A 15576-nucleotide genomic window follows, 5' to 3' on the forward strand; every position below is an offset into this window, starting at 1 on the left:
AAAAAAAAAAGCCTTCTCCTCATTCAACTTTTCCCCATCTTCTTCCTCACCAGGCTGATTTTTGTAAAGGGAAACAAAACCAAGCCAAACCAAAATAAACCTGGCTGAACGGCACAGCTATAAACATGGTGAAATGCAAGCCTGAAACCTCACCCGTTGCAGCGGAGAGCTAACTAAAGGTCAAAAGGAAGCAGAACCTGGGTACACCCTTCCTAGCGATTTGTTAGGAATTTAGAAAAACAGCACGCTCAAAACAAAGCATCGTGCCACCCCTTCCATCCTGCCACCCTTCCCCACTTACCAGACGAGTGAGCTGCTGGGGAATAAAAAGCAACTCTGTTAAACTGCTAGCTTTATTCTCATGAGTAGTGCTTAGGATAACCCGGTGGTGATCTGCAAGGGTTTACCAGGAAAAAAAGAGCCCTACAGACTGTTTTTCTGCTTGTTCTTGTAATCTTACCTAGCCAGCACCACAACAAGGTTTCTTGAGAAAAGGCCATCCTAATTCTGAGTTTTGATGGCAAAACCAAGACAGTCTGAGATCTCAGGCAAAGAGATAGCCTAAGCGAAGGGGAATTTTCCCCTTTGCAAACTCAGCTGGAACGATGACTGAAGACATGCAGAGGTCATTTGGGTTCAGAAGTGCCTTGGAAGTATTGCCGAAGTATCGTGGGAGAGCAATGAGGAAGAAAGCAGAAGATAACAATACAGGAAGTGAAGATTTCAGCTTATGATGGGAGCAATATTGCGGCAGAAGACAATACCGCACAACCACAAGCCTTTAAGGACACCGAAAGGCTCCGTGTCCCAAGGCGTGAGTGGAAYAGCATATTGGTGGGAAGATGCCAGAAAGGCAACAGCTCCCTGTGGGGCTCGAGGACTTCCATCACTCTTCTTTGGAAGTTAATTTGTGCCAGATTGGCAGGTCTAGAGTCTGGGATCATTTGGTGACACTCTCCAGCTATGTACAGTAGTGGTGCATCACTGTGGGTCCAGGATGAGGCTGCTCATCCATGGGACTGCTGTTTCTTGGCAGCTCTCCCAGATGGCCCCAGATCCCTGTCAGAGAGCTGGGCTTGGAGGCAGCCCTCATCTCTCTGATCCCCAGGGGGATTTAGCAGCCATCATTCACTTTGCATCAAGTCCCTGATTGCTTTTTTTTTTTTTTTTTTTTTTCCGAGATAGCTGGCAAATGGCGGTGTCAGCCCTGCTCATGGGGGTGATTTCAGTTCGGGGAGTACAAATCCTGTTGAGGAGGGCAGCAATCACCAACACATTTCCCACAGCCAATGAACGTCCATCACACGAAAGGGTGGTTGGCATCGATAGGAAGAAAGCATCTCTATTTTGGACCTCCTTAGCAAAACATTATCCCTTGATTCGAACATAGTGCCCTGAACCATCTGAAGACAGCCAACCCTTTTCCATGTTACTGTGCCCACTCAGAGGTTGCAAATGTTCAGGAACATTAGATCACGAATCTGAGGCAGAACATCCCCTCGCACAGACAGATGCAGCTRCAATACCACAGCTCCCCTGTCCTGTGACCACAGGGTTTGCCACACCAGTGCTCCCAGCTACAGCAGCAGGCTCCCTTAGCTTCCCCCGGGTGTCTGCCCCGTCACATCCCCTACAAAGCCCCAGAGGGAATTTTAGCTTAGCTGGGTATTTTAATCTTTGTGCAGAGAAAAAGACAAGGGATCGACATTCTTAAAYCTAGGCAAACACTGGACCAAAACGATCCAGAAGATTGTGGTTTCTGTGTGTGCTTTTACATTATGAGCTGAAAYAGCATGCAGGAACCTCCTTCTACACAAGCACAGCCATATCTGCACCTCCTCCTGAACAGGACCTTTTTCCAAGCTCATGTGGTTCCGAGTTTGCAGGCCCAGACATCATCATCATAAGTTTTTTCTTTTTCTTTTTCTTTTTCTTTTTCTTTTTCTTTTTCTTTTTCTTTTTCTTTTTCTTTTTCTTTTTCNTTTTTCTTTTTCTTTTTCTTTTTCTTTTTCTTTTTCTTTTTCTTTTTCTTTTTCTTTTTCTTTTTCTTTTTCTTTTTCTTTTTCTTTTTCTTTTTTGTGGCACTCTGTTCTTTGATGTCACCAGACTGAGATTGTAGACTTAGATGTAGTAACCAAGCACCTCATGGTTTTTAATTTATTTAGCCATCATACCCACTCCAGAAGGTAAAACTCCCAAACCTTTAGCTCTGTTTTACATAAAAGGAACTGAAGATTAGAAAAAGACTATGTGATTTGCTGRAGGCCAAACAGAGAGGCTGTGGTAGCGGAGAAATTTGACTGCCGGCTCCAAATTAGCACCCTAACCATTGCTGTCTCTGTAGCGTTTTCTCACTGCTTTGCATACTTCAGTCTGAGACATGCTGGACAAACTCCCTTGGGATAAGGAGTCATTTTTAGCCTGATTTCTTACAGAAACGAATCTCTCGCAATCGTGTTGTCTATCTGCCTGTCTATCAGCCACCCACGGTACGGCTTGAATCCACTGGCCAATTTCAACCAAAYCTGATGGCRAGGAAGAGCTCTTAAAGCAAAGCAGGACCTGGCAGGAGAAGAGGGAGATGAACCAGAGCGTGTCCCTCCGTGTCTGCTGTCCTCAGGCTGAAGGTCCAGGCACCGCAGGGAGCCAGGGATGAGTACGACGCGTGGGGTTAGCGAGACCAGCAGTGGAGCTGAGGATGCTGGAGGGAGACTCAGAGTGGGGCAGAGGCCCGGTGGGTTAGGGACCCCSGACACCAATACGGCAGAGACCACACGCCGTTCGTTCCACCGCTCGCAGAGCAGCTTCTGCTTTTCGTGCTCCCTAACCCCTGTCAGCTTCTCCTCGGGGAAAGAAGCTGATTAACATATTGCAGAGAGTTAACCTTAAATGGCCGAAAATCCAAACCTCTGAGTGCAAATGAATTCTAATGAGGCAAGCGAGATAAAACGCCGCCCAGCCTCAACCGAGCAGGCAGCTCGCCCTATTTGCTAACCGCGATGCTCCTCCGCGTTTGCGACTTAAGCCAACATTCGCTCCTTGACAGTGCATTTAGCTCCCTAACAATTTGTTTCTTACCATGCTGCTGCCCTGAAGCACAAAATATTCACGTGTACTCTTGGCGGCCCTTGGCTTTACTTCCTTCCCCTTGGACAGTGCAAAGAAGGGGGTGCTGCGGGCATGCTCCTCCTGGGGGGCTGCTAGGTCCAGCAGGCTTGGCACGGGGCAGGGTGGCTCGGACCTGCCTGCCGACAGCCAGGGATGGGAAGCCGCTTCTCTACCACTTCTTGGTGAAACCGGTGCACATGTGAGGGGCTGTTCCTAGGGGGTTTGTTGTTACAGAAGTAGGTAACTGCAAGCCCCTTTCTTTTCAGAAAGAGGAATTATCAACACTTCCTGCTCGGTCGTTATTCCGCAATATTTTTTTACCATGAGGTTATGGCTGATAAGTGATTCTGGGGCTGCCGGCATGCAAGAAGTTTGACATTTGGTTAATTCCCTCATACCCAGTTACAGAGCTGAGTTAATGGTCACAGAGCCGAACTTTCACTGTTGCCCTTTCCGCAGAGGATCATGGAAAGGTCGCCTCTTCCTCCCCCCCTCCCCTTCGGGATTACAGCCCCTTTAACGCCCTTTTGAGCTGGACTCCACAAACAAAGTCCTCCTTTGAGCCAACCGGTCTTGAAACCTGATGCCCTTGCTCATTTTGCACTGCTGGTGGCAGGGAGGAGAACAACAAAGTGACATTTCTATCATCGGTCACAAGGCAAGCAGCCTAAAACAATGATATTTATCTCTTCCATGAGTGCTCTGAGGCCTCAAATCTGAAAAAATTACAGTCATTGGCAATCACTATTTCTAGCAATCAGGCTTTAGCTGAGAAAATGGGAAGATGAACAAGTGCTGGTACAAATACTCAGGGACCAGCACTAATAACAGTATCTGCCCAGAAAAGATGCCTCATATGTAAGAAACAAACACATGCCTTCCTTTAAACTCACGCTGACATGAAGCAACGTAAAACTTTGCCAGATAAGGATTGTTTGCTCTCACTGAGGGGTTTCTGGCAGCCTTGCTCCCTGGATTATTTGCTGCAATGCATTTGGTTTACTTCAGTTCACAATCTTAAAGTCAAAGTGATCGTATTTCATCGTGTCATACTAGAGAATAAATCTGGGCAGCATTAAAAAAAAAAAATCTCATCTTTCCGCAGCTGGGAGCCGGGCTAGGAGGGCAGGCGAGCGCAGCAGCTGCGGGGCGGCTCTGGACTTGGCGGGTGAGCCGTCCCTCGCAGCTTCGCCTCCGACATGCTGCCTGGCCCGGGTCATGCCACTTGTCCCTGCTAACCCTGTTCCCTCCCAGACTGGAAACTCATTAGCCTGAGGCTATATTTCACTGTGGGATTTTAGAGCGCTTGATGTACTGGGGCTTCGATCACGTGTGGGCCTCTAAGAGCAACTGAAATATAAATAATACTGAGGCACTGGTGGTCTGCAAGGAGAAGGGTGAAGAAAAAGTTGAGCAAGAATTTGGTCCGGCAGTGACAGAGTGTCTTTCCCCCAAAATTTGGAAAAAAATGAAGCCATGCATTGAACAAACGGTACGTACAGAAGAGGCTTCGGAGCCATTTCTGCAGCAACGCAGAAGAGCTCTTCAGCAGTGCACGTAAAGCTGCGCAGCAATCGCAGACACACAGCAGAGGACACTGGGAGAACTGGTGTCACTGGSTGCTATTATTCTAAATCACCTTTTCTCACTGTGACGGCAAGCCTCTTCTTGCGGAATAAATGCTTCATGGCCAGGAGTTTTCTAGTGTCTTTCCCTCAGGAGTAGCAGCAAGCAKGAAAAGAAGGTCACCTGCCTCCGTTCCTCTAGCTCCTGTTACTGCTAGACCTCAGATTATCTAGCCAGCCTGCACCCTCTGGATCGCAGCAGGGGATCGGTATCCACCAGCTCTCCCCAAGCCTGGACACGCAAGCCAAAAAGCCATCATCGTCGGGCCACAGAAGCCAAATACTCAAGAAGTATTCTGTTCTGCAATGTGCCAAAACAAAGATAGAGGAGAAGCCAACGGGAGCGTTTCTCCACGTATGATGCTACTACAGGGGTGGAAGGAGAGGATGCTGGATGTACAAACGTGTGTGCAGCGGCTCTGTTTCCCGGGGTGCAGAGCGCTGCCGCCGCGGTCGAGAAGTGGGCGTTCGCCCGGAGGGAGGCAGCCTGCTCCTTCCTTCCTGGGGCTGAGTTTTGTTATTCACACTCCACTTGTTAATTTGGTCTTGTAAACATAATTACCATAGCACAAGGGAAAGAAGGGAAAAAAAAGAGAGAGAGAGAGAGAGAGAGAAGACCTGGGGAACAGCGAGCAGCCGTTCCCCTCTCCTGTTCCCCCATCGCGCACCTCGGCTGGGAACCCTCCCGTCTCTCCTGACCCCGTTCGCAGGGGTGCCAAGCTTGCCTGCAGACACCCTGCGCTGCGTTTCCCTCGGCCGAACCACGCTCTGGCCTAACCGACCTGAACCCCCGGCTCTCCCAGCCCGCCACCCCCCGCGTGCCACCCAGCCTGAGCTGTCTCGCCCTGCCGAGGTTTGACCACGCTGGAGGGAGGGCTGCGACACGCGGAGAAGCGCCGTGGGGAAAGCCGAGGTGGCACAGTGCAGCRAAGGGGGTTTTTCCCCTTGCTCACTGCGGAACGATTTCCAAATCCCCTAAAAAGGAGCTGCGTCCGCATGCCCGGGAGTCAGGTAGGGAGCCCTGGTCACACAGGGACGCGGAGGCGGAAGGTGAGATCGGGCCATGCTGCCCCCAGCCCTGCCGGCCCYGGGACCCACCTTGCCTCCGAGCTGTCCTGGGGCCTCCTCCAGCCCTACGTGCCTGGCGGCTCCCTGTCGCATTCCTCCGTGAAGGTGGTGCCGCCCGGCACGTCGTGTCCTCCCAGCAGCGTCCCGGGAAATAACCAAAACATCCAAAACTGGGGTATGACCAAGTATGCATCTCGAGGAGAGCTTTGGGTACCCCTCTGCTGGAGGCTGAAGAAGGGGGAAGGAGGAGATGGGTGCCCCTAGGCTCCTCWTGTCTGTGTCCTGAAGGAGTCCATGCCTGGGCCAGCTCCTCCGCTTTGATGCTGTTTTCTGCTGGGTTTTGCTCATCTTCTTCYGCTCCAACTCTCTCGCCCACTTGCGGGTCAGGAAAACACTCTCTGTCCACCTGCCCAGCATGACAGCAGCTATGTGCTAGCGGGTATTGCAATGTGGCTTAAAATCACTTTACTGGCAYGAAAAGGAAAGAAAATGGTGAGTTGCTGGGCTGGCTGTCAGTGTATTTTGTCTGGTGGCAACAGTCTTGAGGGGTTTTACTTCGTCATTTCCATTCACTCTCATTTTCYGGTGAATTTTCACCTCTGTCACCCTCTTGGGGTGATCACAGTAAGGTGCAGACGCTGGCAACATCCAGTGCCTAGAGTTGAAGAAAAACCRTGGTGACGTGGTACTGCAGGGGGAGGTGGCTCGGAGCCCCCGGGGCGCAGGGAGCTGCTGCGTGGTGCAGAGGCAGGGGCTCCGCCGAGGTTGTTGGCCGTGCTGCTGTTCAGCTGCTTCAAAGGCTGCCAGCGCCTAAAACGTGGCGGAGTGGCACGTCCCATCCTGCCACCTCCTYGCCACCAGCATGCTCCCTGTGGACCTGCTGCCGGAGATGTGTCTGTACACGGGGGAAACCTCAGGCCGGCTTGCAGGCCTCTGGRAGGAGACACGTCTACACGGGCCGACCCTGCTCGGCAGCGGTGTCSGAGCGGGCTGCGTGGCTGGGGCTAGGTGCCAAGCTGAGCATCTAACATCGTCAGTAAGTCCCGGGGCTGAAGGCGGGCACGGGGGAAGGCGCGGAGGTGCCGTCACCCGCCTTCCTGGGGAGGCGGGCAGGTTCGAAGCCCAAGGCGAGGCGTGACTCGCGCCCGTACCTGCTGCTCCGGCACCCGCCCTGCAAACCCGGTTGCGCGCTGAGCCTGCAGCCGGAGGGATTGCTGGAGGGGAGGCAGGAAGCAGAGAGGAGAGGACTGGTGAAGGAACACGTGCAACGGCAGCGTTGCTAACCCCAGGAAACTCGCTGCGCCTACAGCGAGGAGGGACTTGACTCAGGTGCGGCTCTCTCCTGAGCCTGCTTTTAAATRTTCCCGATGGCGCGGTGGCCTCTCCGAAACCACTCGGCGGCCACGGCGGTCCCAGGCGAGGCAGCAGCCCAGAGACCCCTCCCGCAGCTTCCTCTCCTCACCTCTTGGCCCTCGTCTCTGAGCTGAAGCTCCCTCGATTCGTCCTCCAGCATCTTTTTGCGTCTTGCCCCGGTTGCATCTGCTGAGCAGCCGCAGGCTGCACTTTAACCCGCCTGCCTGGGCAGAGACACTTCCAACGGCACGGCGGGATTTTGGCCGAGCGAGTTAAAACGCCGCCCCGGGGTGCGCAGCGAGCGCGCTTCAGCCAGCCCGGGATGGAGCTCGCCGGCCTCGGTGACCGGCGCGGTGGCCAGGACGAGGGCAGGAGAGCCCGGCCAAGCCCCGAGCTGCACCGACGGCCTCGCCGCCGCTGACACGCACCGAAGGGCCGCACGGCCCGGCGGGACGAGGGGACCGGCACGCAAGTAAGGACAGGTCGGAACTTTCTTCCCCCTTTTTCTTTTTTCCTCCCTTTTTTCCCTCTTTTTTCCCCATCCGTTCTGAACCACTCCGGGTAATTTCTCACTCGGATGTCAACAGCTGGTCTTATCTGATGACTCCTTGCTGAAGTCCCTTGAGAAACAGAGGCTTACCAGCGCGTCCCAGCGACAACCAGCGCGCCGGTGCCCGGCTCGCCGGGCAGAGCGCAGCCGCGGGGGACCGGGGCTTTACGCATCCCTTGGAGCTGGGGAAGGATTCCCGAGAGAGCTCGGAAACGCAGACGGCTCCCGAGCTTGCAGAGGGCGGCCCGGGAAGGCGGCGGGGGCTGCGGGCGCTCGGCGGGTCGCCGTCGGGCTCGCCTCGGAGGAGCTGGCTGCCCAACCTGCTTCGCCCCCAGCGACGCTCCAAGGCCTCAGTTTTCCCTCGTCTTTGCTCCCTCGGCAAAGGGCTTCGAGGCGCAAAGAGGGAACGGGTCGGAGGAGAGCGAGGCGGCGGGCGCGGGGGCAGCCGGGCCGGCGTCCGGAGCAGGTGCCCGAGCAGGAGAGGCGGCCGGCGCCTTCGGCGGTGGGTACGGCGCTGTGTAACGTTAGCTCCAGGCCGTCCCTGTTTGTCTTTGCTCCTTGCATGTTGTGAATAGATATTAGCTCAAGCTCAATGGGCTCCACGCAGGTCTTGGAACCAGAAGATTCAAGCTGGGATTTGTTCCATATCTCAGGTTTCACGTGTTTTTTCTAGCTGCATTTTAATTGGGGGGGGTCCTTTTTGTTTGGTGAAATGCACTACGCGGGTGCCGTTCCTTGCAGCTGTAACGGTCCCAAATAACTACCGCTCTGTGTTTACGCGAGGGCGAGGAGGAAGTGCCCTCCAACATAATGGGTTAGGTTTTTATCACAGCGCTTCGTCTGGAAAGCCACTGGGAAAGTGTCCACAGAAAATGTCTGGCGCGAGTCCGGAAAACTATGTACAATGTCAGCAGAGCCCCGGAGAGAGGAGCGTAACGTGCTTAAACAAAGCTTGGGTTGGCTTTAGTTCACCTTTATTTCCACCTTGAACCAACAAGTCCAAATGCAGCTGAGCTGAGCTCAAAGCCTGCTGGGGAAGGGAAACAAAATTCGTGTCGCTTTTGTAGCTGCCTGCATTTTGGAGGGTTGGTCCCCTGCAGCAACCCAAGGGCTGGTTTTTGCATCCCGAGCTGAAAAAGGCCAGGAAAAGGCTGGTGGCCCCAAACGAGATGCTCCAATCTTGCATCCAGCCTGATGCAATTCATTTCCATATGGGCCATGGAGCAGGAGAGGGGCTGGAGGAGCCTCAGCCTTGTGCAGGAGCCCACTCACAGGTTGTCTGGCCATGTGCAGGTGCTACAAGTCCTTTAGGAGGGGCTGTTTTGAGAGGCCACACCTAGCTTTTGCTGCCCCCCCCTGAAAACCGCATTTTGGGCAACTCGCAGCCCTGGTGGGAGTGTGCTCTGCAGCTGTGCTTTCCTGACGTGTTTATGTGCAGACACCTGAGGGTCGCCTCTCCCTGTGCGTCATTGCTGTCCCTGCCTCCAGGCTTTTTTAACAGCACCTGAAGTGATGCCAAGAGCATCACAGTGCAGACGACCAAAGCGCGTGGTCCCAAAGTGCTTCTGGTGCGGCCTTCGTTCCCCCTCCTGAGCGTGGCACCCAGCTCAGAGGGTCTGTGGCCTGAGCCATGGCGCTGGCAAAGAGGAGCAGAGGGGCGATTTTCCAATTCTGTGGCCATTAGGAAAGTGGATCTCGCAGGAGAAGGATGGAGATGAAGGAAGCGTGAAGCACCTTCAAACTGCACACCCCCTCCACCGTGCTGCCCAAGCACTTTGGTGCTGGTCGTCCTGGCAGGAGTATTTTTTCCCCTCCTCTGCCTTGAAYTTCTTGCCCTCCCAGTAAAGCACTGAAGAGCTGGATGGGGCACTCTCAACGGGCGCTCCTAAGGCAAATAAGAAATGCTTCATTGTTTGTGTTGCGTGTGTTGCTGAGTTGTCTCAGGTAGGTGGCCACTTACTTCCCCTTCCCTTGCAGCTGTCTCCACCACGTGAACAAAAACCCAGCAAGGAAAGGCTCTGAGCACAGAGAGCTCTCCATCCGTCCCCCTGCGCTCGCCGCGCTCTCGTCAGCCTGGTAGATCCCAGCTGATGGAAAGCTGCTGGCGGCAAATTTGAGCAGTRGTCCGATGCCAATTTAAATAAATAAATGACTGCAAATGCTTTGCCTTGCAGAATGGCATCTCGTCCAGCCGTTCAAGCATCAAATACCTCAGGGATTCTTTGGGTCTTAATTTGCAGAGCTATTTCCCTTTYGAGTGCTCTTTTATTTTTATTCTGCTTATTTAAACTTGTTTTTCTTGTAGCGAGCAGCTCTTGCAGGTGAAAAGAGGCAGATCTTGGATGTYGATGAAGTTTTCCTCCGAGTTTAAGAGAGATCCGTGGACTCTATTGAAAAGGCATTTTCTGGCCCTCGCGTCCCCATTTTTGGCTGGGAYGGGGTGATGCAGAGGCACGTTGCGGTGGTGCCGTTTGCATTTCAGTGCCACTGGGATGACAGATCGCTTGTCTGGAGCAGGCTCAGAGCAGCGGAGCCTGAGCAGATGTGCTGGAGCCCGAGAGGAAGCGTTGCTCGCTGTGGCCAAGCAGCAGCTGCRGAGCCCCTGCGCGGGAGCTGCTGCCGCGGGAGCCCCCTCCCCAGTCCCTTATATGGGCCRCGGGGACTGCAGGGTGGGAGGAACGTGCTTGTGTCCAAAATACCGTAGATGCCTTCAGGAGGGAACAAGCTCAGGCCTGGTGAAATTCCCTTTAATGTCAACGCGACGGGAGAAGGCACGGGGCTGGAGAGGAGAGCGAAGAGGCAACGTGCCCCAYCTGCAGCCCTTGGGCTCCACATGCTTCTGACTGTGGGGTTTGCACAGCAATGCCTGGAGAAGCTGCCCGGGGCACCTGAAAGGCTCRAAGAGCAGCACACAGATGGAAAGGATCTGGTATCATTTTCATTTTTAAGCCAAACATAAGAATATTAAGGGATATCTGATTCATGATGTTTGAACACCTGGGTCTGATACACAGAAGAACCTTCTCAGAAGCACAAGATTTTCCCTGGACATAATCTAAAACAAATGCCTTCCTAGCCAACCTCTAATGAAGGCCTTATGGATCAGCAAATAAATATAGGGGCTTAGTTAAATTAGCAAGATTCATGTTGTTGTTGTTGTTGCTTTTATGACCAGCTCGCTTATCTCCTTACATAGATTTTTGTCTTCTGTCTTCAGGAAAGAGGCCAGGTCTTTCAGCATCTGCTTAACACAGTGGCCAGATACGGTGCTTTGCAGATATTCGCTAACAAGCAAYGATGCTTTGGGGGCAGGAAGACGCGCAGAGGCCCAGGTTCCTGTGAGCCTGTCCCGGACGGCACGAGTTCCTACGAAAAAGAAAAAAAAACCCTCCTGAGGGCCGTTCTCCGAGCACAGTTTTCCTTTGCTCATGCTCGCGTCTTTGCGCTTTTGCATAGCGCTCTTGCAGGTGCCGGGGCCGCTTTGGTAGCGCTGTGGTGGCCTCTTCTGCTGGCGGAGGAGGAGTGTGGCGAGGGGAGGATTTGCACTGGCTCCCTTTCCGAGCGCCTCCGGTCTCCAGCAGCATTCACTGTGGTCAACTTTGCGCGCCAGCCAGACCATAAGTAAACGCTTTGGCCTCGTGTTTTAGACGTGTTTGGTAAATGCAGCGCGAGCGCCGCTGCAGCCCTTCGGCTCCTCCGCATTCCTGCCAGCTCTCCACGAGCCCTGGATGCCTTCGCTGCAGATGATGGAGAATTGACTGTATCGCTGGTCGAGAGCCACACCGGAAGCGGCGGGTGAGCGCCGTGGGGATGACGTGCTCCCCGTGGAGCTGTTCCCCGCTGGTCTCTCGTGTTCCTAGCCAGCCCGAGGGCTCTGCAAAGCTGGAGCAAGGAGAGAGGACCTGTCGATGTGACACGGCTCGGTCAGCGAACGATGGCGCTCGTTCCCTCGTGGGAACGGCACTGCTGGTAGAGTGATAAACTGGAGGCCTCTTGGGATTTGCAAGGATGGCTAGGGAGCTGAGGATGAGCGGGACGCTGCTGTACATCTGCACGAACAGACACACGCAGTGGGCATGAGCTGGAAGGCCGTGGAGCACTGTCCTTGGGTTTGCAGGGCCAGCGAAGCCCTGGACGATGCTCTGCTCTCTGCACCTGCTCTGGTCCTCCTCACCGTCTTCGCTTGACCCTCGGGGAAGCAAAATCCAGTTTTGCCTGCATCACCGATCTGCCGTCACCCCTGCGCTCTCCTCCCAGGCTTTCTCCGGGCCTTGGAGACGGGTGCCTCGTCCCGCCTCCCCGACCCGTCCCCGCGAGGCACCGGCTTTGCAAAGCGGAGCGGGGTTTGCTGCTTCTCAGCCCGCTTTGCACCTGCGGAGCCTAGGCTTCCTCGCCTCCCCGCACACCGAGCGTGCCGGCCGGGCCCCGTGCCCAGGCAGCGCGGTCGCCGCTCCTCGCTACCGCAAAAACCCCCATGTTGGGCTGGAGCTGGCGAGGGGCGGAAATGCCTTGCTCCGCGCCGCTCCAGCGCTTTGAAAAGTGTTTACATTCCAAAGCGGGATGAAGAGTCCAAATTTTGCYGGTGTTTGGCCAGGGAATCATTCCGATATGCAAACATTTACGTGACTTGTTTTTTTGATCGTGTTAACATAAATAAATAGATGGGCTCAAACTGGCGTGGAGCCATCAGTGGACCAGACTGTTTTGACAGCCGAGCTCAACGCTGCTTTCGCGGAGGGGTCTGTCCGAAGCGGTGTGTCCCAGCAAACCCTTTGGATTTGGATGCCAGTTATATTTTCCTAAAGAAAGGTGGTCATCCCCACCAAGTCCACAGGGCATAGCTTGCTTTCTAGCTACCTTCTGGCCACTTCCATACCCCAGATGATCTATTTAATGTGATTTAGCAAACGTGCCCTCTGGGTACTGTCCCTCAGGGCTGCTGTCTTGAGGAGTTTCCGCAGCAACCATCTCTCCTCTGTCTGATGACTCTACGTGCTACTTTCCGCAGCGGGGACTTCACCAGACCCGGTTACCCGGGGAGCGTGGATCGGCCCCTTTTGCCACCCTCCTTAGCCCCTGACTTCTAACACCCTCCTTTGAACTGTTGAGTGAAGATGCCAAGACTTGACGAGATATCTAGTGCTCTGGCACTCACTTAAGCCTCCATGCCCTAAATAGCACTCAGCAGTCATTTATCATAGCGGTCTGGGTTCTCCAGGCAGTGTGCTTTTGCATGACAGTATTTATAGCCATGCCAATTTTAATTTTTTTCAGAAATACTGAAACACTTGTGTTCTCTGCTGAAATACCTTATTGAAGGTGCCATGCTCCTGTGGTTCAAAAAACATCAAGCACCTCACAAACGAAGTTTGTCACAACATAGTCTTTTATTATCCCTTGATCTCCCCTAGCTGCGGTTGCTCTTCTTCTGGAAGCGGCTGTCRTTTCTCCGCTGGGGGATATCCCCAGTGTCTGGGCCACACAGTTGGCTTTCCACGTTAGCCATGGCACTAGGCTAACACTTTGACCTCACATCTTTCTTCTGTCCCATGTGTGGGTTCGTGTCGTGGGTACTGCCCTCCCTGTGAATCCCGTAAACGGCATTTGTCTGGCCACGGCATGGGGGAAAAGCTGGGGCAATGGGCTTCGGCACAGTGGTGTGTCTCCCTCCTCCCTGGCACGGGGGGCTTGCTAAGGCACATCACCTCCCTCATCCCACAGACTCCTAGCAGGTTTGGCAAAGAGCTGGTAGAGCAGGCTGGGAATCAGCCCCCTCTCCAGTGCCTGGTTCCTTTACCTTGAGAAATTTGTCTAATTAGAGCAGAGCGAAACGCTTCTCCCGCTTGCAGAGCCACCAGTCCCGAGACAGCTTAGAGCTCTGCCTAACACCATTAGCATGACRGTATGTCTCCCCAAAACTGCACACTTGCTCACACGCTCAGCGGGCTGCAGACCAGATGTAGCCACTCTGGCTGGCAGTGTCAAGCATAACGACGAAGGGCAGGTTTGCAGTGGTTTTGCAGACGGCAGCTGTAAATCGTAGGCGTGTTTCGCTGTCCTTCTTGTTTCCACGCACAACGTAACCCTCTTGCAGCCCCTGGGAGGCACCGCTGGTGGGTGGYGGAGCACTCAAGGAGATGAGGAGGAGGATCTGCTGGCACCAGCTGKCCTCAGGACCTCAGCGACTTACCAAACCCAGGAGTCTCATGGTGAAGAGCACCRGCTGATACGTATCTTAGCTAAATCGCTGAATATTATATCTTGTTGGCAAGCTACGGTATCTGTTTGTTTGTCAAATGCTGACTCAAGCGGCAGTTCTGCAAACACAGAGTAACTTTATCCAGGTGAACAACCGTGCTGAGTTCAGGAGGGATGCCATCGTGCACAAGGGAGCTTCTTTATTTGCAGAGTGGCTGCAATAGCAGGCAGAAACTATTTTGTTAGGTCTTAATTGTTCCCTTGCCTTCCAAAATTCTTAAATTTGCCACTAAAGGCAGATAGAAATAAAAATGTCACAGTTCTGCAGCTCAGATATTTGCAACCATGAATAACACACTCACACACTCATTTACTAATGGATATGCTTCTCTTCTAATTTCTTCCCCCCTCCAGACATTTGTGAAAGCTCTTTTCATTCCCATCACACCTTTAGCTAGCAGTAAACCTTTCCGTGTTTTGTTACTCTTATCTCTTCTCCAAAGGCTTTTATTGATCGCATGTTGGCTGTCTTCTTTTTCCTCTTCACCTTTTCCATTTCCCACATAGCCGCCCCTTTTTTTTTGCTGTTGTTGTTTTAAGCTTCAGATCTGAGAAGTCCCTTGTGGAGCTATTTTGGATTTTTCTCTCCGTGGCAACTGAGAACTCCTGGATGAACTAATGACAGGAGCAATAAGGAAATGCAGAGTTGGCTCCAGAATATGTTGCAATTCTGGGGTTTTAAGCAAGTTACTGAACTACCTGGATCAAGAATTCATATCCAAAAGCTATCTTGTCTTAGTGCCTGACCCTCATTTACATCCAGCAGCTGTAAGCGTTTTAGGGATCAGATCTGAAGCTGTTACTCTGCATGTTTTTCTTCCAAAAAGAGGAAAGAGCCTCTTCCCCTTTSACGTAACATGTGACTGCAGGTAAAAAAAAAAAAATGCTGTAGCTCATGGGAGGACCCGCTGGAGGTAGCTGGAAGCGAGCGGACTTGGACCTCCATGCCGAAACGACGAGCAGAGCTCGGGGTGGCCTTTTGGAAACGGCATTTTTGGTTGCCACCTTCCCTTCCAAGCCGGGCAGCCCAGAGCCAACCTTACGCCAGGGATAAACTGGATTATCCGGGCACGATCCCGGTTTTTAGCTCCTTATCGACGGCTCACCTTGCTGGCTCTGCGAGCTGTGCGGCACCAGGACGGCAGAGCCAGCGGTCCGGCTCTCTCCCRGGCTGTTTCGGGGGCGTTGATTTGGCCGAGACACCGCTCCGCGCCTCCCCTTCCCTCGGGATCGGCCCCTGCGGCCGCGGGACGGGGCCGCGGAGCGGGAGGGTGAAACCRCCCCGCGCTTGCTCTCCTCGGCTGAATCGGAGCCTGCCCGGCCGCCGGGGAGGTGACAGGCACCAGGTTTTGCTGCCTCTCCACAGCGCACGGCACCCCGGGAAGGAAGGGGGTTTGGTGGTGGTGATGGTTTTATTTATTAAAAAAATTTTTTTTATTATTATTATTACTTTTTTTTTTTTTCCCAGAAGCGGTTCTTTAGCTCCTGGATAGAGATGTGTAAAACTGGCAGCACTTCCAGACTCCTCTCTGCAACTTTGGCAGGTGCCAAGTGCTTCTTGGCACCTCCGCGCTCACCGGGGGTTTAAGAAAGCAAATCCTGGTTAGATACAGC

Source organism: Rhea americana, unplaced genomic scaffold (genome assembly GCF_003343005.1).
Source record: "Rhea americana isolate MKP2758 unplaced genomic scaffold, rheAme1 scaffold_85, whole genome shotgun sequence".
Classification (NCBI taxonomy): domain Eukaryota; kingdom Metazoa; phylum Chordata; class Aves; order Rheiformes; family Rheidae; genus Rhea; species Rhea americana.